Source organism: Carcharodon carcharias, chromosome 10, assembly GCF_017639515.1.
Source record: "Carcharodon carcharias isolate sCarCar2 chromosome 10, sCarCar2.pri, whole genome shotgun sequence".
NCBI classification, from domain to species: Eukaryota; Metazoa; Chordata; class Chondrichthyes; order Lamniformes; family Lamnidae; genus Carcharodon; species Carcharodon carcharias.
The window spans coordinates 117,006,575-117,012,574 of record NC_054476.1 but is presented as its reverse complement, the minus strand read 5'-3'; positions in this window follow the sequence as shown (position 1 = coordinate 117,012,574).

The following is a 6,000-nucleotide window of genomic DNA, read 5'->3' as shown; positions in this document are numbered from 1 at the left end:
ATTATCTGTTGACATTTTGATAGATTAATTTAAAATAAATTATTTTATCTTCTAGTGCATGAAATATCCTTATAACATAAGAATTACCTACTACCCTCCAGTTTCTGTTCATTGATTATTAGAGTCTGTGACGGATCTATAGGGGAATTTGCTAAGAGGAATTGGAAGAACAACAAACTCTTTTAGATAGTCAACACAATTAAATAAATGTACAAAAGGTAAATTGCTAATTGTGTTGTACATTGTTATGATCCCTGTAAAGACTATTGAAAAAATAATTGAATTTCCAGTGGTTGCCTGGAAGGATCACATGACAAAATCTTAAGTTTTAAGACTTTTACTGTGACAAACAAATCAGAAGCAATATTGACCAACCCCTATTTAGGAGGCAACTGATATATTAAATTATAGAAAAGCTTCCCCAGTTAACTTTAAAATGACCGAAACCCCCCATCAGAGTTTTGTTTTACATTGCCCCTTATTCTCCCAGAGTCAGCCCAAAGCTATTCTCTGCTCCCAATAGCCTATTTCCTTTTTTCCTTTCCCAGCTTGGTAACTCCTAATCCCAGAACTGAGTTTCACTATGAGGGTAACACTGGAGATTCCTTCTCTCTAGCCTAGGCTAGGTAAATATTCCAGTTTCCTTTAAATACTCACACTTGATCTTTTCAGTCTTCCTCCTGTGTTCTGCATGTTGAACAATTATGTCAACACTTTCTCTGATTCAGGTATGGGACTCGCTCCCTCTTTTGCCTGATCTCTCCCTCTCTTGCCTGATCTCTCCATCTGTCTCTAAGATTCATGCAGACTCCCATAGGTCTTTCTTAGGAAACCCTGTAACTGATACTACAGTGGCTTGATGTGGATTCTACCCCTCTGAAAGCCCATCTCAGTGGCAATGTGAATCGCATGGGCCTTGTATGCAGATAGAAATGTCAATTAGCTATCCTCTAGACACCCAGTTCCATTCTATCTTGGAATTAAATACAAAGTTTAAAGTATAACTGGTTACAAAGCAAGACATTCCTAACAACTGCCTTTAGACCTGGAGACCAACAATCTATCCACAAATACACTTGCTATTGTCCATAGGTGTGAAAACCTTGCACTTGCTCACTGAGTTTCTTGACTTGAATCAGTCTTGTCCCTAAAGCAAGCTAGTCTCCAGGCTTATTGTCAGGCACAATTCAGAACAGGTCACATGACCCACTTTACTACTCCATTTTACTTTAAATTAAAGACACAGTAGCAAAACATAATAGTCTTATAAACTTTGTATTTGTAACAATATGGTCTTACCTTTTCTTCCTTAGCTAATTAATTGCACAGTTAGAGGTCTTATAAATGAGGTGTTACCCGAAGGGCCGTCTGTCCTCACAGGTAATCATTAAAAGATCCCATGGCACTATTTTAAAAATGAGCAAGCATGTTCTCCTTGGTGTTTTGGCCAAAATTTACCCTTCAACCAATATGGATTATCTGGACATTTATCTTGTTGTTTATGGGACTTAGCTGCACACAGAATTGGCTTTCACATTTCCTACATTACGCCAGTGATTACACTTCAGAAAAATGAAATATAGCTATGAAGCACTGTGGCAGTGAAAGGTGCTATATAAATACAATTTTGTCCTTTTACTTTATTTGTAAATAAATCTGTGCAAAGTGTTCTAAGAGTGCAATATTTTTCAACATCAAAATTGATGAGCAATGGAGACCCTGTGTGATTTTCAGGCAGCAGTTCACAGTAATCACTCTGGGTTATGTTGACCAAAACACAGCAGTGATGAAAGGATAAGGTTTCAGTCTGGAAGCAAAGTTGTCTGCTCAGCGAAATTATGAGGAAAAGGAATGAATAAAGCTAAAATGGAAAGAACTAATGGAAAAACTATCACACCAAAGGCAAATGGCCCAGGATTGAATCTAGCATGGAAGGCTAAATAGTACTCTGGAGGTTTGCTTGCTTCACTTTGGGAATGGAGAGAATTTCTTAAAACCTTTCTCCAAAGGTTAATTGCATCTGATAGAATCCATGATAAAACAGGTTCACATTTGCAGTGCAGGATCATGCTTGATAGGTAAAGACCATTCAGCCCAAGTTAGGAAACATACCCCAAGATATGTATTTTTCTAAACATGATGCCTAAATCTATTGACTGAAACATGTCTGGTCATCTGACCCTTTGTTTTAAAGAGTGTTAAATTTTCCTTACATTAGTAGCTACACTTCAAAATTAATTAATTGGAGGTAATATGCTTTGGTACATTCTGAGAACATGTAATATATAATGTTATATATGTAACAGTAATAAGTGGGTTACCACAGAAATAATTTCAAAAGTTCTAGGAAGTCTTCATTATAATTTACAATTCTTTCCATTGGAAGGTTTTGTGCCAAATCCAAGATTGCTGTCCTAGACTGATGTAAAGTTAAGATTTTAACTACAAATAGGTCTTGAAAGCAAAATAATATGCCAGAATATTCTGCTTATTTTGGAATTTGTATGGACTCCCAAGTAAAATAAGGTTACTTGCAAATGCATGTATCACAGTTTGTTCCACTGTGCAGTCCATTATAAAAAGAGAATATCAAACTCTATAAATAAATTAATAGACAGAAGAATATGCAACGCATCACACATCCATGCACTAATTTCACTATTTTAATGTTGTTCAGGAAAGTAATTAGATATAAGAAGCCTGCTGAGCATTCAAAAGTGGATAATAGAAAAACATTTTTTGCTTGGAGGTTATAATATTTTCCAAAGTGTTTACATTTGTGGGGGCCTGGGGCAGTATTGAAGGTGACTCAGTGGGTCATGCCTTGTACTTACAGCTCCTCTGTCCAGGTTTGAATCCAAAGTAGACTAATGGGATGTAAGCCTCTTCTTTCAAATGACTTGAAATGTGCTTGCTGCAGTCTTAACCCAGTTCCTAATGGGCATTTGGTCCATAGGAACAGCTAGATGAGACAGGACCAAGGCCCACCTAGTTCACCTTCTACTATCTTGGTAGTAACATGTTACAATGATGTTCGGTTTCATTCTTTGCAATTACAAATGCCTGCACTGGAAGATTCTGTCAACCAAGCATCCAAAAAGCTCAGTCCCCTCTACCGGGGATCTGTGACCTGTGTATTTCCTGAGCCAAGCAGACTTAAGAATAGTTAATGAGAAGCGTAGAGTTTGAACCATGAAGTGTCAGTTAGAATGCTGAATGCAATATCAAAGCAGGTACAGAAGTGAAATAAGAGGAAAAAATTGGATTGAGAGTTAAATGAAACAAAAAGCAAAAATAAAAAAAAATAATTAAAATTTCTAACAATAATTAGAAGTTGAAAGAATGAAACTCCACAATTGTAAAAATCAATTTTCAGTGCCAGTTTGGTCGTAGTTAAGATAAATCTCCCTGTTCAAAGTTACTGCAATGAACAAGCCCCAACTTTCCTTGGTGAGTTTAGTTGCTATCTATGAGATAAGTACAGCAACATCACCCTGTTCAATTCATTTGAATGGTGAGTGACACAGCAAAAGTCAATTTTTATGCAGCATTTGAAAGGGCAGCACATCCCAGGTCAACTTCCCGATTTCCACATTTAATTCCCACGTGCAGTCACTGGAAGTTGCTGTCTGTCATAATGGTGAGTTTCACTGTTATTTCTACCATAAAATCTGTCTCAGTGTAGTTGTTGACTATCATAACAATCATTTTTTATCAATTAATCTAAAACAGACCCAGAAATGAGGCCAGGAAAACCCCAGAGGTGGGGAGCTTTGAGAACAATGTGTCCAAAGTCACCATTTGCCTCCAAAACATAATATGCTTAGACATCATGTTCAATTGCTCATATATACTGTATCCCAAAATATTATTTTCTTCAAGAAATTATATAATTTCCATTTGAATGAATCAATACTCTCTGATTCTGATCATGACAGAACACAATGATCAATGTATTAGCCATTTTTTTGCTTCAACTGAACCCATGGTATTCGGGGAAGAGTTATCGCAGATCTGGAACCTAGAAATCTAGGTTTTCATGTCTTAATCTAGGACCAGTGATGCCCACAGCTTGAACCAGAGGCCATTGGTGCCCATGTTATGCACCTTGAACTAGTTATGCCCTTGTCTCAAACCTAGAAACAGTGATGCCAGTATTTTGAACCTCGTGAATAAAGCATAAATGGTATTGCATTTTGACACAATAGGTTGGCTAATGAATGCTGCCATCACTTTAACATCTCCTGGTAATGCAATGGAAACGACCGACTGAGATTTAAGTTCCTCCACATTAATGATTATAGGCCATTCCAGATTGGTTTGCAAATACTATCATATGAGTTGCAGTTTAGTTACAGCCAAGTAATTTTTATGGGCCCTGCTCTGTCCCCCCAGCACATTTGTATTGTATCATTATCCTCCCCTTGTTCTGAGATTGCTGCTATCCATGGCTCAAACAGAAATAGTTCTAACAATCAGTAAACACTCTGCCTTTGTATGGTAATGAATACTTGGAAAATATTTATCTTGTTAAGTATTACATTTCAGCTAAAAATATAAAGAGAACAAATTTATTGTTAAAAAAATCATTTGGACTCTGTTTATCAGGGTTATCAATTATTAGCACAGTGAAAGTTATCCACTACTGAAGGCAGGTAGCAGCTTAATTGATACTTTCGTAATCATGGGTTACAATGTTCTTGGACTTTCTATCCACGGTACTATGCACCTTCAAGGCCTTGTGGCTTACTATAATTACTACTATGTACCACCGTAATTACCAAGGATATGGGCATAAAGCATTGTAAACATAAATAGCACTTCCCTTACTTGTAAAACGGTTGTTCTGTTTTTGTTACTAAACCCACCTTAACTTGCATTTGTTAACAGTTTGAAATTACAATTTGGTTGCCTCTAAAGGTTATTTTGGATTTGAGTGGAACTTACTGAATCACCTAATATTTTTATTGTTACTTCCAAAGGCAGAAGGTCCTAATCCAGGGGAACTATAGGCCAGTTAGCTTAGCATCAATGATGAAGATACCAGAATTAGAGCTAACAGATCAGCTAACAAAACGTCAAGAGATGGCGGAATATGATTTAAAAAATCAACATAGATTTCTACAAGGAACATCATGTTTAGCCAATCTTACTGAATTCCTGGAACAATTAGCAGAATGCAGTTTACATGGACTTTCATAAGGTGTTCACTATGTCATGAAGGGATATTAATGTCTATAATGTTATTAGAAATTATTTTTAAAAATATAATTCTAGTGGGATCTGTGTCTATGTTTGTGACTATATGTGTCTTAATTGGATTAAAGCCAGCTAGTCTGAGTGCTTTGCTATTTAACATACGGACTCGAAATATTAACTCTGTTTCTCTCTCCACAGATGCTGCTAGACCTGAGTTTTTCCAACATTTTCTGTTTTTGTTTCAGATTTCCGGCATCTGCAGTGTTTTGCTTTTATCTTAGTGTTTTAATGTATTGTACTTTTGAGATGTTAGTTAGGTAAATGTAAGGATGGTAGAAGGTAAAGTGTAAATTTACGTGTTAAAAGAAACCATTCAAGAGTGGTGAAATCTTACACCTAGCTAGAAAACGCCAAACAATATGTTTTTTTCAGCTTACTAATAAAATTGGTGGGATGAAAGAATGTTATTGTTAGAAGAGGTAAAGTTAAAAGTCTAGTGATACAATGGAAAATTTACATTCAAAGAGAAAGACATGTATAAGGGAGAAAGGAGATTGTGGGTAAGGTAGAGGCATTTTAAGATTCAACAAGTGTGAGAAGCCTCCAGCCTGTAAGCCTCAAGCTGCTGTCTGCAAGGACCCAAAGCTGAAAGAACTCATTTTGAATGCGACTGTCCAGGGTGTGTTTTGCCAGGTATCTGTTTAAAGCTATGTGTTTTATTGTTTCTTTAACGGGGGTGTAACTGAGAGTCAGATTAATTAGGGGATTTTTGTAGTTATTGTAGTAGTAATTTTGTAAATG